The sequence below is a fragment of the Alnus glutinosa genome, chromosome 2, assembly GCF_958979055.1.
Source record: "Alnus glutinosa chromosome 2, dhAlnGlut1.1, whole genome shotgun sequence".
In the NCBI taxonomy this organism is placed as follows: domain Eukaryota; kingdom Viridiplantae; phylum Streptophyta; class Magnoliopsida; order Fagales; family Betulaceae; genus Alnus; species Alnus glutinosa.
Genome location: NC_084887.1, coordinates 13,177,357 through 13,195,346, shown reverse-complemented (window position 1 = coordinate 13,195,346; position 17,990 = coordinate 13,177,357).

Here is a 17,990-nt window from a genome sequence, read left to right as displayed (position 1 = left end):
AACACAGGTATATGTGTAGTCCCAAATTACATCACAAGAAAGCATTCAACATAATATTTCGACTATATACGCATACAAGACTTCTAAGCCTTTGTGAAATACAAGTATACGTATACTCCCAAATATCACATCTCCATAAAAACAATCAACATCATATCTTGACCATATGTGCATACAAGTCTTCTTAACCTTTGTGGAATACAAGTATACATGCACTCCAAATATATGACATTTCATAAAACATTATATGCAGTCTAGCCGATTATTAATATACATATATTCTGTCTCATTCAAACTCATTAGAATATTAATACATCTAGCATGAAATCCATCATTAAAACATGTCACAAACCATCATGTTATGCATACTCTTGTTATGTTTCTTGGTTTCGTAGTGTCTGCAGGACTTGAACCCCAGGTCTTGTTTCTGATGCCAGTAGGACTTTAACCCATGCTCTTACACTTGCTCTGCTGTGGGACTTGAATCCCTGGTCTTATGTTCAGCATTCATGATTTCGTAACATGCTCGTGCTCTCATGTCATATATGTTTCATGTACATGCTTTCACACTTATGCAACTCTTATCATCATATGCTTTTTCTTAAACTTTTCAACATAACATGAATTCTAAATTTCTTATAAAGCACATAAAAACACAACTCAATCCTCATCTTCATAAACCATCATCAAATCATCTCAATCTAATTGAAGGTATTGAAAATATTCACAAGCATATATCATTCTAAAATATTATGGGCTCGATTTTAGAATAATTGTATCATTTTATACCAACAAAATCACTAAAAGTTTTGTATCTTTTCGATGAGTTAAAACTCACTTTGGCTGCTTGACAATTTGGCTTAGGAAAGTATGCTCGACGTATGCCTTGCAATGATCCATTACATTTCACATTTCAAGACACATTAATACTAACCCTTAATATTTTCTAACTCCAAATTCTATTTAGGTTCTTGATTTTTTCAAGAGTCAACAACCCATAGAATTTTTAGGGCTCCATTTGACAACCTATTAACTAATAACACTAACCCAAAAGATAATCTTAGGGTTAGACACAAAATTCATCCATTTAAAACACTTAGATAAAAACTAGGGTTTTGAGTCTTACCTTGATTTCTCCCAAAATGCAACCCAATGCTTGAAAATTGCTAGAACACTTCAAGAATAATGAAATATGGACTGAAAACTTGCTCCAGCAATTTCTACCCAGGCCTGTCCGGACACGCGCTGAAATATGGACTTTCTGCCAAGGTTGTTTGGACATAGGATTGCCCTGTCTGGACACGTGTTGAAAAATGAACCTATTGATTAACCCGTCTGTAAACCGTTTGGACATGACAGCAGCAAGGCTCTACTGACTAATCCGTCCGGACAAAGAAATGGTCCATCCGGAGACCCAATCCTGAAATCCAACTCTAAATGTTTTCTAAGTGTTTTCTCCTACATTTTACCTAATTACTCAGTTAATTAATTTAATTCGTATTTTTAGCATCTAATTAATATCTTGGACATTACATCCCTCCCTCCTTATAAGAATTTTGTCCTCGAAATTTAAACTCTAAACAATTAATCAAGTTCATAAACATGTTTTATATCGAGAGGAATGCCTCAAAAATGGTATGACAAAGTAATCATACCTGAGTTTACTCAAACAAATGGGGATATCAATCCCGCATCTCTTGCTCAAGTTCCCACGAGGCCTCTTCAACGTCATGGTTTCGCCACAGGACTTTTACACGTGGAATGGTTTTAATCCTCAATTGTTGTTCCTTGCGATCCAACACTTGCACGTGAAACTCTTCATAAGTCAAGTTTGCTTGAATATCAAGAGGCTCATACCTAATGACGTGTGATGGATCATGAACACACTTCCGCAACTGAGAGACATGGAAAACGTAGTGAATACCTGCCAAGCTAAGAGGCATTTCCACTTTCTACACTAATGGGCTCACATGCTTCAACACTTGGAATGGTCCAACATACCTTGGACTGAGCTTGCCCTATTTGCCAAAACACATCACGCCCCGCATTGGCGACACCTTGAGGCAATGCTTATCCACATAACTCTTTTGTCGGCTTTGGGCGACGAGCATCCGCTTCCGAATGAGTGCAACCTTCTCTTTTGTGTCTTGGATCATTTTCGGGCCAATTAAGTTGTCTTTTGCCAACTTCATCCCAATACAATGGCAATCTACACTTGCGTCAATTCAGAGCTTCGTATGGTGCCATGCCAATAGTTGCTTGAAAGCTGATACTGTAAGCAAACTCAACTAAAGGCAAGTATCGTATCCAGTTACCCTTGGAATCCAACATGAACAACCTAAGCATATCCTCGAGGGTTTGGATGGTTTTCTTGGATTTGCCATTGGTTTACAGTATGTCGTGCTAAAGTTCAACTTTGTTCCCATTGCTTCATGCAATCTCTCCCAAAACTTTGAAGTGAACCGTGGATCGCAGTTTGACACAATGGATATCGGCACTCCATGTAGCCTTTCTATCTCCCACATGTGATTAAGGAATCTGTAATCTTGATGGGGAGGAAGTGGGCACTCTTCATGAGTCTATATACAATCACCCATATGGGATCTTGTTTGCTTGGTGCTTTTGGAAGATCAACGACAAAATCCATAGCAATTTGATCTCATTTCCACATTGGCACTTCGAGAGGCTGAAGTTGCCCAACTGGCATTTGGTTTAAGCTTTTACAAGTTGACACGAAGGACATTGTGCAACGTACTCAATAACATTCTGCTTCATGCCACACCACCAAAAAGTTTTCTTCAGATCTTAGTACATTTCGAAAATTAAATTGACTTCTAATTTACTATGTGTGTGTGCAACGTGTAACAAAATATCAAAAGTACAGAATTAAAAGACACATATATTTTGTTAATGAAGTAAAAACTCAATTAAGAGCAAAACCACTCCGGGGCAGCCAAACCCAGGAAATCCATTATCAGAAGTCAAAGCTAGTACAAAGACAGTAACACTCACATACCCGATGCAGTGATCGTATCTTGCACTTTGACACGTAACCCAAAGTGAACGCTTCCCAACCAAGTTACCTACTTGAAGAGGTCTTCTATGGATTCCTTTACATTAGCGCTCCTCCCTAAGATAGACTTCAAACACGAGCCCAACAACAGCACAACAACAACAGCTTGAGAGCTAGCAGATCATCACAATTTCTCCCTAAATAGCCTCTCTAAGCTATAAATAATTCAATACCGAATTCTGTGTATAATACATGCCTAGAGGTCTCTATTTATAGGTTATAAAAGACCTAAATCGACTCTGAATCAGATTTCTCTAGGCCGAGTCCGGATGCAAGCTGAGGTCGTCCAGACAGACAACCGTGCAATCGTTTTTCCATAATGCAGTTCACGCTATCCATATTAAGGCTGCGTTCGGACGGTGTTGCCTAGTGTCTGGACGGTTGCAACTTTGTTGCATGTAATTTCCATAATAAGGACCGCATCCGAACAGTGTTGCCTTGACGTCCGGACGGTTGCAATTCTTCTCCACATATTGCCTTATTAAGGACCTCGTCCGGACTGTGTTGCCCTATCATCCAGACGGATGCAGCTGTCTTCCCATATACGTGTCTGTGAAGGAAAACCTAATTCTTCTTGAACCCTGAAGTGCGTCTGGACATGTTGCCATGAAGTCCGGACGGATGTAACCGTGAACTATTCAACTTCTTGACACTGATGGGGGTCTGGACGCATGACTGGGCCGTCCAAATGGAAACTTGGGATCTGACTTCTCTGAGTTGGAATCTGCACAGAATCTTCCTTTAACATCTAGAACAACTTTTCTGTAATGAAGACTATGAAATATATGGCATCCCTGATTAAAACAACAACTTTACAAGATAGTGATTTTGTCAAACAGAATGTAGCCAACACAAAACTAACAAACTCCCCATTTGGCCATTCTGGGACAAAAATCACTTGACCGGTTTAAAAATACATTCTCGGTCAAAAACAAAAAATACTCCCCCTTTTTGTCTCAAAAGGACAAAGGGTAAACAGAGTGTAAAAACCAGAAACAAATACAGTTCCAAAGTCCAAAGGAACAAGAAAACTGTAAAAAGCTGAAAATTAAATTGACTTCTAATTTAACCATGTGTGTATGTGCAACGTGTAACAAAATATAAAAAGTGTAGAATTTAAATGAGAAAGATATTTTGTTAACGAAGTGGAAATTCAATTAAGAGAAAAACCACTCCGGGGCAGCCAAACCCAGGAAATTCAATATTCAGAAGACAAAGCTAGTACAAAAACAGTAACACTCGCAAACCCATATGCAGCGAGTACTCTGACACGTAACCAAATGTGAACGCCTCCCAACCAAGTCACCTACTTGAAGGGGTCTTCAATGGATTCCTTTACCTTACAGCTCCTCCCTAAGATCGACTTCAATACGAGCACAACAACATCACACCGGCAACAGCTTGAGAGCTAGTAGATTTTCACAATATCTCCCTAAACACCCTCTCTAAGCTATAAAGAATTCAATACGAAATTCTGTAAAAAAATACATGCCTAGAGGCCTCTATTTATAGGCCAAGAAGACCTAAAATGAGTTTGACTCTGATTTCTCTAGGCGGCGTCCAGATGGACGCTTGCCTATTTATGAACCTCATCCGGACAGTGTTGCCCTATTGTTAGAACGGATGCAGCTGTCTTCCCATATATGTGTCTATGAAGGAAAACCTAATTCTTCTTAAACCCTGAAGTGCGTCCGGACGTGTTGCCATGACGTCCAGATGAATGTACGATGGAGCACTGAGAATCTTCTAGACATTGTTGGGCGTCCAGATGCATGACTAGGCCGTCCAGATGGAAACTTAGGATCTAGCTTCTCTGAGTTGGAATTGGCACAAAATCTTCTTTGAACATCTTGAAACACTTATTTGAAATGAAGACTCTGAAAATACGGCATCCCTGATTAAAACAACAACTTTACAAGATAGTGATTTTGTCAAATAGAATGCAGCTAACACAAACTAACAAACTCCCCCTTTGGCCATTCTGGGACAAAAATCACTTAACTAGTTTACAAATACATTCCCGGTCTAAAACAGAAAATACTCCCCCTTTTTCTCTCAAAAGGACAAAGGGTAAACAGAGTACAAAAATCATAAACAAATACAATTCCGAAGTCCAAAGGAACAAGAAAACTGTAAAAAGCTAAAAATTAAATTGACTTCTAACTTGAAAAACTAAATTGACTTCTAATTTAACCGTGTGTGTGTTCAACGTGTAATAAAATATCAAAAGTGCGGAATTTAAATGAGACAGATATTTTGTTAGCAAAATGGAAACTCAATTAAGAAAAAAAAAACTCCGAGGCAACCAAACCTAGGAAATCCACTATTTAGAAGACAAAGCTAGTACAAAGACAATAACACTCACATACCCATATGCAGTGATCATATCTTGCAATCTGACACGTAACTCAACGTGAACGCCTCCCAACCAAGTCACCTACTTGAAGGGGTCTTCAATGGATTCCTTTACCTTAGGGCTCCACCCTAAGATAGACTTCAACATGAGCGCAGCAACAGCACACCGGCAACAACTTGAGAGCTAGTACATCTTCACAATATCTCCCTAAACACCCTCTCTAAGCTATAAAGAATTCAATACCGAATTCTGTAAAGAATACATGCCTAGAGGCCTATATTTATAGGCTAAGAAGACCTAAAACGAGTTTGACTCTGATTTCTCTAGGCAGCATCCGGATGGAAGCTTTGAGCGTCCGGACGATCTTTTGTGCAACCAGCTTTCCAAAACGCGCTCCACGCGTTTCCATATCAAGGCTGCATCCAGACGGTGTTTCCCTAGTGTTCGAACGGTTGCAACTCTACTACACATAACTTCCATAATAAGGACCACGTCCGAACGGTTTTGCCCTGACGTCCAAACGGTTGCAATTCTTCTCCATGTCTTGCCTTATTAAGAACCTCTTTCAGATGGTGTTGCCCTGTCGTCCGGAAAGATGCAGTTGTCTTCCCATATACATGTCTGCAAAGGAAAACCTAATTCTTCTCAAACCTTGATGTGCGTCCGGACTTATTGCCATGATGTCTAGAAGGATGTACATTGGAGCACTAAGAATCTTCTAGACATTGATGGGTGTCCGGAAGGAAACTTGGGATCCGGCTTCTCTAAGTTGGAATCTGCACAAAATCTTCTTTGAACATCTTGAAACACTTTTCTAAAATGAAGACTCTGAAAATACGGCATCCCTGATTAAAACAGCAACTTTACAAGATAGTGATTTCGCCAAACAGAATGCAGCTAACACAAACTAACAAACTCCCCCTTTGGCCATTCTGGGACAAAAATCACTTGACCGGTTTTAAAAATACATTTCCGGTCCAAAACAAAAATTACTCCCCATTTTTGTCTCAAAAGGACAAAGGGAAAACATAGCAGAAAAACCAGCTATAAAATACTTCCCCTTAATATCTCAACAGGACAAGGGTGAACAGAGTATATATATAAAAACCATAGACAAATCATGCGGATCCACTGAAAGCAAGTGACGGAGAGAGAACCGTGCATAAAGCTAAATATGTGCTACTTCGGCTTCTAGCTCTTGAAGCAGGGGACCATAGATTGAAGAACCTTTAGTCGCTTGATTTTGCAAATAGCAGTCAAATAGCAATTAAAAAATATGCAAAGATATAATTGAGAGTTAAGTATTCAATCAGCACAAATTTCCCTGCAAATAAAAATTTTAAATAGATTACTCAACTCATGCAATCCGTGTGTGTGTGAAAGGTTTCTCAATAAGGTATGAAGTTTGCTGATATGATTTAAAGCAACTGAATTTTCTAAATAAGAGAGAAATTCAATGTTAGATCAATCAAAAGTCAAACCTTATTTTACTCGGGCCTAGCCACCCTCATCTGATACACTCCCCTAAAATGCAGCACTTTTTTTTTACTTAGTCTTTTAGTAACCATCTATTTCCGCAATGATTTAGTCGCTGACTGTGTTTCTATAAGGACAAGTCTAAGAACAAATTTATAGCCCAATAAGTAGTGGATCTTTTTATTTATCCATATATACTGAAATTTAAATGTTTTTTTTTTATCACTTGGTGCTGCAACTTAGAAAGAATACCAGAATTTATGGGTTCTAGGTTTAACTAGCGAGTTGGTCAATTTGACCATCTTAGGGAAAAAAAAAATTTCTCGTCAAAATTTTCAGAAGCTACAAATCAGAGACTAAAAAAAAGTACCTTAGAGGAGCTTTGGATGGTGCACAATTTTTCATCGCATGAGAAAAACAACTATTTAGCATTAAAATGCAACAAGAAAACTTAGCAGATATCAAACATAAGCTCTCAATCATATATAAGCATATTCAATCAATGCACAGTGAACTGAGATATCAAGCTAAAATACATACAATATCTGAAAAGCTATCAAAAGAGGAAATAAAAATTCTACATCTTCTCCCCCAATTTTTTTTTAAAGTTAAAAAAAATAGGCAAAAAAACAACAAAAACTCGCTATGAGGAAAAGAAACAATATCTAGTCCTAGCATGTGAGGTAAAATCAAACATCTTCTTAGGGAGAGAGGTTTAAAAATACCAAGACAGGAAAGCAGCCGCCCGACATGCTTTTTCTGTCATCCCCAAAAAGTGTCTGCAGAAGTTTCTCAAGACAAACAAGAGAAAATATGGGGATAGAAAAAATGGTTCCTCAAACAGAATGCAAGGCATGAATAAGATATGATATGATAAACAATGCAATGCAAACATACCTGACATGCATTAGGATTTAGGAACCAAAATTCTAGGCATGGTAAGACTACACCTCTAAGTGAGTCCACTCCCCTTGAAGGGGTGAATGGTCTCATCATTTCTGACTCATACCTGCCTTACTCGTGGTGGTTGTTAACAAGCCTTCATTTGGTTGTCCATCCATCTCAACAAGCTCTGAATTAAAATAGGCAACCTCTCATAAGACTTCCGGGCTTCTGCGGCCTCTTCTTGTAGTGCCTTGATTTTTCTTCCTGGGTTTGCTATTTTGATTGGCAGGAAGAAATCGTTGTTGTTGCCGCTAATGCTCCTTTAGAGGTCTAGTATCAGATGTAGCTTTCCTTGGTGGCTCCTTCTTAACCTTCAATTTCTGAGCGTGGAGGAGTCGACACTTGGGTCGGATGTGACCACTTAAGCCACAGTGGTGGCATATAGGAGGCTCTCTCTTGGTAGGAGGTATCTAAGTAGGCTCTGCAACAGCCAGAACATCTCTACCAATGACAGCCTCTTCCCTTATCCATGCAGGTTGGTGGAGGCTCGGGAATTGTGTGACAAACACAGTTTTGGAAGTAAAAGGGATATCAAAAGTAGAGGCTACATCCCTGAGTCCTGTTTTGTCAGTTGGGCACTTCTGAATTGATAGCATATGAGTGAGCTTTTCATCAATAACTCTTTCCAACTACATCTGTGTCTCCAACAGATTTTCTTCTAGATCAGTGATCATCATCAACATCATGCTTCTTTTTGTGTTTAGACTGTTTAGCTCCTGCATGTGCTGTTGGTGCGTCTCCTTCAACTTCAAGACCTTTACATAGAGGATTTTGTAGGCCTCTTTAAGTTTTTCCCTATCTTCATCACTGCTCTATGAGTAGTATGACTATGGCCCCGCAGATTCTTCATGAGGTGCTACAAAGGCCAGAAATTCTGATCCTTATCTGAAGTCTCATCTTCTTTAGATTTGCTGAGATTAGCGTTGTAAGCCTTCCCCTTGGCCTACTTGAGATTCCCGCAATCAGCCCTCGCGTGCCCAAAGCCTGAGCACTCAAAGTATCTAGGACCTCTAGGATCCTTCTTCTCATCTTCTTTTGTCTTGGCTTCTCTGGGAGCTTCCCTCAGTCTTTTAGTGAATTTCTTCTTGAATTTATCATTCTTCATCAATCTACCGACATTTTTGGCGAACATGGCAACTGCATCTTCTTTTTCATTGTCTGAGTCTTCATCAGAGGAGAGACTTTACTTTTATTCTTAATTGCCTTGAGGGCAATCACCTTTGATTTTTTGACTGGGGGCAAGGAATGCTCATAAGTTTGAAGAGATCACACCAACTCTTCAATCTTCATCGAATCTAAGTCCTTGCTTTCTTCAATAGTTGTTACTTTAATCCCGAAACGCTTCGGCAAAGACCTTAGAATCTTTTTTATGAGTTTTAAATCAAAGACCTTCTTCCCAAGACTCAACATCGAGTTTCTCAGGTTGTTAATCCTGATGTAAAACTCACTGAATGTCTCATCATCCAACATCTTAATTTCTTCAAATTTTAAAATCAACATTTGGAGCTTGGCAGATTTAACAAGTTTAGTGCCCTCATATGTTGTTTCCAAAATTTGCCACGCTTCTTGAACATATTCACAGTTTGAAATTCTTGCGAATTCTAACGATGAAAGGGCCTGACATAGAGCATGGAGGGCTTTATCATTGGAAAATCGTGCGCTGTTTTGAATAACAGATAGTTCGGCAGTTGTAGCTTCTAGTTTAGTCCATCCAGTTTCTAGAATTTGCCAAACATTAATAGATTTTAAAAAGAACCACATACGAGATTTCCAATAGCCATAATTCATGCCATCAAAGGTAGGAATAGAATTAAGAGATTGGGACATGGTAGAAATAAAATAGAAGTCAAAAAGATCACACTCAAGAAATTAATCTAAACAAAGTGTACCAAGCTTTGATACCAATTGAAAATTAAATTCACTTCTAATTTAACCGTGTGTGTGTGCAACGTGTAACAAAATATCAAAAGTGCAGAATTTAAATGAGACAGATGTTTAGTTAATGAAGTGAAAATTCAATTAAGAGAAAAACTACTCCAGGGCAGCGAAACCCAGGAAATCCACTATTCAGAAAACAAAGCTAGTACAAAGACAGTAACACTCACATACCCATATGCAGGATCGTATCTTGCACTCTGACACGTAACCCAACGTGAATGCCTCCCAACCAAGTCACCTACTTGATGGGGTCTTCAATGGATTCCTTTACCTTAGGGCTCCTCCCTAAGATAGACTTCAATACGAGCACATCAACAGCACACCGACAACAGCTTGAGAGTTAGAAGATCTTCACAATATCTCCCTAAACACCCTCTCTAAGCTATAAAGAATTCAATACCAAATTCTGTAAAGAATACATGCCTAGAGGCCTCTATTTATAGGCTAAAAAGACCTAAAATGAGTCTGTCTTTGATTTCTCTAGGTGGCGACCAGACAGAAGCTTTGAGCATCAGGACGGTTTTCTGTGAAACCAACTTTCCATAATGCGCTCCACGTGTTTCCATATTAAGGCCATGTCCAGACGATGTTGCCCTAGTGTCCGGACGGTGTTGCCCTAGCGTCCGGAATGTTGCAACTCTGCTACACATAACTTTATAATAAGGACCGCGTCAAGACGGTGTTACCTAGACGTCAGGATGGATGCAACTGTCTTCCCATATACATGTCTGTGAAGGAAAACCTAATTCTTCTCGAACCCTGAAATGTGTCTGGACGTGTTGCCATGACGTCCGGACAGATGTACATTGGAGCACTTAGAATCTTCTAGACACTAATGGGCATTCGGACGCATGAATGGGCCGTCCGGAAAGAAATTTGGGATCCTGCTTCTCTAAGTTGAAATATGCACAGAATCTTCTTTGAACATCTTGAAACACTTTTATGAAATGAAAACTCTGAAAATACGGCATCCCTAATTAAAATAGCTACTTTTTTACAAGATAGTGATTTTGTCAAACAGAATGCAGCCAACACAAACTAAGAAAAGCCACAGAAAACATCCTACTAAAAAAGGAGAGGAAGACAACAAGGTTAGTCCTTTCACAAGAAAATCAGCACACGCATGTATCTAAACCTGAGACATCAGTTAGATAGCAAGTCAGAAATATGCAAACATATAGAAGAGAGATAAGTATTTAATAAGCAAAAATTTCCCTGTAGACACAATATTTAAAATAGCTTGCTCAACTCATGCAATGAGTGTGTGTGTGTGTATGTGTGAAGGCTTTCTCAATAAGGTTTGAAGTTCGTTGATATGACTTAAAGCAACTAAATTTTCTAAACAAGAGAGAATAAAAAATAGATCAGTCAAAAGTCAAACCTTATTTTACTAGGGCCTAGCCACCCTCATCTGATACACTCCCCCTAAGCTGCATCACTTTTCTTTTACTTAGTCCTTTAGTGTCTATCTATTTTCACAATTGAAAAATTGAAATGACTTCTAAAAGTAAAGTGTGTGCATAAGTGTCAACAAAAATTAAGGCACAGCGGAAAGTAAATGACACAAGGATTTTTGTTGACGAAGTGGAAACTCAGTTAAGAGAAAAACCACTCCGGGGCAGCTAAACCCAGGAATTCCACTATTTAGAAGACAAAGATAGATACAAGATAGTAACACTCACATGTACCGATGCAGTGGTCGTACCTTGATCTCTGACGTGTAACCCAACACGAACGCTTCCCAACCAGGTTCACCTACCTGAAGGGGTCTTCAATGGAACTCCTTACCTTAGAGCCGACCTCTAAGATAGACTTCGATTTATAGCGCAGCACACTTGAAAAACGGCTCTAGAGGAAATAACATATCTCTGAGCTCTAATGGAATTCACACCGAATTCTTGCAGCTCTAAGTGCCCAAGGACCCCTATTTATAGTCTGGGGGTCAGAATGAGCATCAAGCAAAATAAGCCTGTGAGCCGTCCGGACGGTGGACCATGATCGTCCGGACGGTGGACCATGACCGTCCGGACGGACAACTATGCGACAGGATTTTTCAAAATTTTTGCGGAGAAATCTTTCCTATATAAGAACATCGTCCGGACGGGATGGCTCGATCGTCCGGACGGACGCACGTCCGCTGCAAGTAATACGCAATTTCCATATCTGATGCGTGTGTGTCCGAATCATAAGGAGGAGACGTCTGGACGGCTGAAGTCGAATCGTCAGTTACCATATACGATGCACTAGCGTCCGGACCACAGCTGTCAGATGTCCGGACGGTTCATTTTGAACTACGATTCTTGCCTTACGGAGATACACGTCCGGACGGTATACCACATCATCCGGACAGTTGATTGATCTTCCCTTTCTTGGAACTTGGAAAGAATCAGTGAACCGTTCGAGAACTGATAGGCGTCCGGACGTGCTGTTGAAACATCCGGACGGAGCAAGCTGACACAGAAGCTTCTCGATTTAGTGAAGTGTCTGGATGGAAGAAGCACGTCGTCCGGACGGATGATGCTGGGGTGTCTGGAGGGGATGACACATCGTCCGGATGGATGGAGAAGTAGACAGATGGGCATCCAGACGGGATGACACATCGTCCGGACGGCTAACAGGGAACTTTGAAATTCTTCTGACTTCACTCTGAACAGTGGAATCCCTGTTTACAGCATCCTTACATATAAGTGATTTTGTCCAAACACAAAATGAGGCCAAAATACTAACAACAATGATTTGGTTACTGACTGTTTCTTTAGGGACAAGTTTAAGAACAAATTTATAGCACAAAAGCAGTGGATCTTTTCAAATATCCGTAAGTACTGAAATTTAAATGTTTTTTATCACTTGGTGCTGCAAACTAGAAAGAATACTAGAATTTATAGGTTTTAGGTTCAACCTGAGAGTTGGTCAATTTGACCATCTTAGCATAAAAAAACTCTCTCATTAGAATTTTTAGAAGTTAAAAGTCAGAGAGAAAAAAAAAAAATGTACCTTAGGGGAGCCTTGGACAGTGCACAATTTATCATTGCGTGAGAAAAGCAACTATCTAGCATAAATAGGCAGTAGGAAAACTGAGCAAATCTCAGACTTATGATCTCAAACATATGTAAGCATAATCCATCAAAGCACAATGAACTGAGATATCAGATAAAAAAAATGAGATGGCTGAAAAACTTAAAAGGAACAACCTGCAACCTTACTCCCCAATAAAAACAATAAAAACAAGTTTCAACGGTAAAGAAACAAAACTAAACCTAGCATGTGTGGCAAGATCAAACCTGTTCTCAAGGAGAAAGGTTCAGAATTACCAAGACAGAAAAGCCAGCGCCCAACGTGCTTTTTCTGTTATCCCCAAATAGTACCTACAAAAGTTTCTCAAGACAACATGAGAAAACAATGGGGATAAGACAACACTGGTTCCTAGATTGCAAGGCAAACAAAATATGTCATGGAGAAAACAAAGCAGTGCAATCAAACTTGATGCTCTAGGATTAGGAACCAAACCCTAAGCATGTGTACCCTCACCATCTAGGTGAGTCCACTCCCCCTTATGGGGTGAATGGCTTCATCCTCTCTAACCCATACTTGCCTTGCCAGTGGTGGTTGTTGATAGACCTTCATCTGATGGTCCATCCACCTTATCATGCTCTGCATCAACATAGGCAGCTCCTTATAAAATTGGTCACTTTTAGTCTTCTATGGCTTCTTCATGTAGTGCCTTGATTTGTTTGTTTTGGGCTTGCCATTCTGATTGGCAAGAACAAATCGCTGTTGTTGCCACTGATGCTAAGGAGCCTGATGCCGTGAGGCCTGATGACATAGAGCCTGATGCCGGCCAGAGGTCTAGTGCCGAATGTAGCTTGTCTTGGCAACTCCTTCTTGACCTTTGATCTCTGAGCTTTGAGAAGTGAGCAATGGATTCGGATGTGACCACTTAAACCACAGTGATGGCATATAGAAGGCCATCTAATGGTAGGAGGCTTCTGAGTGGCCTATGCACTAGCCGGAACATCCCCACCAATTACTTCCTTTCCTTTATCCATGCAGACAAATGGAGGCTCAGGGACTATGGGCTTGACAAATACAGTCTTAGAAGTAGAAGGGATATCAGAGGAAGAAACTACATACCCGAGTCTTGTTTTATCAGTTGGGCTCTTCTAAATAAATAGCATGTAGGTAAGCTTCTATTCAGTGACCCTCTCCAACTGTAGCTATGTCTCCAATAGCCTCTCCTCTAGGTCTTGAATTTTGAGCAGCAAGGAACTCTTCTCTGTCCACATACTATTTAGCTCATGGATGTGCTGCTTGCGAGTCTCCCTCAACTTCAAGAACTCTACATAGAAGACTTTATAGGCCTCTTTGAGTTCCTCCCCGTCTTCATCACTGTGCTTAGAGTAGTAGGATTGAGAATCCTTATAGTCTTCATGTATAGCCACAAAGGCTAGAAATTTCTGATCTTTAGCAGGAGTTTCTTCTTCTTCTGGCTCATCACAAAGAGTCGCATTGTAGGCCTTCCATTTACCCTGCTTGAGATTCCCATAGTCAGCCCGAATATGCCCAAAGCCTGAGCATTCAAAACACCTAGGACCTCTCAGGTCCTTCTCAGCTTCTTCAGGCTTAGATTCTCTAAGGGCCTTCTTTAGTCTTTCAATGAACTTCTTCTTGAATTTCTCATTCTTCATTAGTCTCCCCAAGTTCTTGACCAGCATTGCCACTGCATCTTCTTCATTATCAGAGTCTTCCTCAGATGAGACTCTGGCCTTCTTCTTAGATGCCTTGAGGGCAATAGTCTTTGCCTTCTTGACTGGAGGCAGCGAATACTTATAGGTTTGAAGAGATCCCATCAACTCTTCAATCTTCATCTCTTCTAGATCCTTGCTTTCTTCAAGGATAGTCATCTTTATACTGAAACGCTTCGGCAAAGATCTTAGAATTTTTCGGATGAGTTTTACATCCGAGACTGACTTCTCGTGACTCACAATCGAGTTTCTTAGGTCGCTGATCTTAGTGTAAAACTCTTTAAATGTCTCTTCTTCAAGCATCTTAATTCCTTCAAATCTAGAAATCAACATTTGAAACTTAGCGGATTTAACAAGTTTTGTGCCCTCATATGTTGTTTCTAAAATTTGCCATGCTTCTAGAGCGGTTTCACAGTTTGAAATCTTGCGAATTCAGACAGTGAAAGAGCTTGACATAGAGCATGGAGGGCTTTATCGTTAGCAAGTCATGCATTTTTTTGATGAACTAGTTCAATAGTTGTATCCTTTGGCTGAATCCAACCAGATTCAACAATCTGCCAAACATCAATGATTTAAAAAAAAAAAAAAAAAAAAAAAAAAAAAAAAAAACGCATACAAGCTTTCCAATAGCCATAGTTCGTGCCATCAAAGAATTAAAATTTTGAGACATAGCCAAAAAAATAGAAGTCAAAAGGATTACACTCAAGAAATAAATCTAAATAGAGTGTACCAAGCTTTGATACCAATTGAAAATTAAATTGACTTCTAATTTACCGTGTGTGTGTGCAACGTGTAACAAAATATCAAAAGTGCGGAATTAAAAGAGATAGATATTTTGTTGACGAAGTGAAAACTTAATTAAGAGAAAAACCACCCCGAGGCAGCCAAATCCAAGAAATTCACTATCAGAAAACAAAGCTAGTACAAAGACAGTAACACTCACATACCTAATGCAGCGATTGTATCTTACACTCTAACACGTAACCCAACGTGAACGCCTCCCAATCAAGTCACCTACTTGAAGGGGTCTTCTATGGATTCCTTTACCTTAGGGCTCCTCCCTAAGATAGACTTCAAACACGAGCATAGCAACAGCACAACGGCAACAGCTTGAGAGCTAGCGGATCTTCACAATTTCTCCCTAAACTCCCTCTCTAAGCTATAAAGAATTGAATACCGAATTCTGTGTATAATACATGACTAAAGGTCTTTATTTATAGGCTATAGAAGACCTAAATCAACTTTGAATTGGATTTCTCTAGGCCGCGTCCGAACGTAAGCTAAGGCCATCCGGACAAATAATTGTGCAACTGCCTTTCCATAACGCGCTTCACGCTCTCCATATTAAGGCCGCGTCCGGACGGTGTTGCCCTAGCATCCTGACGGTTGCAACTCTGCTGTATGTAATTTCCATAATAAGGATCATGTCCGGACGGTGTTGCCCTGACGTCCGGACGGTTGCAATTCTTCTCCATGTTGCCTTATTAAGGACCTCATCCGAACGATGTTACCCTATTTTCCGGACGGATGCAGCTGTCTTCCCATATTCGTTTCTGTGAAGGAAAACCTAATTCTTCTCGAACCCTAAAGTGCATTAGGATGTGTTGCCATGACATCCGGAAGGATGCAACCTTGAACTATTAGACTTCTTGACACTGATGGGCGTCCGGACGCATGACTAGGCCGTTCGGATGGAAACTTGGGATCCGACTTTTCTGAGTTGGAATTTGCACAAAATAGTCATTGAACATCTTGAACAACTTTTCCATAATGAAGACTCTGAAATATAAGGCATCCCTGATTAAAACAGCAACTTTACGAGATAATGATTTTGTCAAACAGAATGCAACCAATACAAACTAACACATTTTATTATTGCCGGGATGAACAATGTACCATGTCTGATTAGCTTGATAAGCGTTGAATGTCGTACATTCAAGCCCCTTAACTTGTATATGTTAATTCATTAGCATTGTTATTTGTTTGATTTTGTGTTGTTTTAATATTTTTGGGTTTTAAATAAAGATGCAATTAATTTCATTAATTTTGGGCTTAAAGCACACTTTGAGAAGACCTAGAAGATAAGTTTAAGCTTAACCAATCATAATTGAAGACCTATATGATGTGGTTAAGTTTAATCAAATCAAGTGAAGGATTAAATCGAAATTTTTTCACTAAGAGTCAAAATTGGATTGGGTTCAAATTTGGATTCTGCACATGTCTTAGTGTTTTGATCATAACTTTTGGCTAAGATATTGGATTGCAATGAAATTGGTGGTGTTGGAAAGATAATAAAAAACGAAACAAATATGTCAGAAATAGTTTTTCCCTAATTCGAACGTTTACTATGCCACAATTTCCCTATAATAAAATACAGCAATTCTGGACGAATTTGGAATCCTTTTCTTACTTGGATTGAAGTTTCAATCTCATACTTGGACAAGAAGACTCAAGAGACGATTTTTTTGGAATTCCAAGAGCTTCTAGACCTCTCCTAGTCTCTGTAAATAAACCCCTAAGCTTCAAGAGAAGGTGTACTAGTGCTTGTGCTTGTGCTTGTGCTTAGCTTTAGACAGGAAATTATTCTTGGATGCTTGACAAGTTGAAGAGGAGAATAACATAGTAGAAGCCATCCCAGCACCATGATGAGCGGCTAAATTCCTAATAGGGTGTTGATGTAGCCCTTTCCAAGTAACAATGGTTTGATTGTATTTTAATTTGGTATTTTCTATATGCATGATGGTTGTATAACTGTGAGAATTGATCTTAATGTTTATATTCAATCATTATGAATTTCTTATCTTGTCTTAGAAAGTCTTTTATATTGATTGAACTCAATCCTTCATATTTTCTGTGATTATGTGAATGATTGTTATACAACGGTTTTAATTGACATATGAACAAGAGGGTTAGATAGGCCATGCCTAGGAAAAACGGATTGTACTACACCCTAGTTTAGTGTAAGTTAGGTAGACAGTCTGAACCAATCGAAGATGGGTTATACTATTCCATTGATTGTGTGTATATCCTATTAAAGATGTAGCTAGTCCATACTTAGGGAAGACGAGTCGTACCGCATCTTAGCGGTTAGGTGGATGGTCCGTGCCAACCGAAGATGGATTATACTTATTCTTTAGAGGTAATTTCTAGACTACTTGAGTGAGACGAGCCCTATATCTTGCATAGTATGAATTTTCTTTGTTAATGTATGATTGACCATTGTTATGCAGTGAGTGGTGAAATCAATCATCTATTCTTTATCTCATCCCTACTCTCTTTAAATTTATGTCTTTTATTTTTATGCATTTATTTTTAGAAGACAAAAATCAAATGTCTTTTTAATTAAATTATATTTAATCTCAAAAAGCTTGATAATAATACCCCTACAGTCCTTGAGGTTCGACACCCTCAATATAGCCCTATCCTATAAGGATTCGTACTATTGCGAGTGGTAATTTTA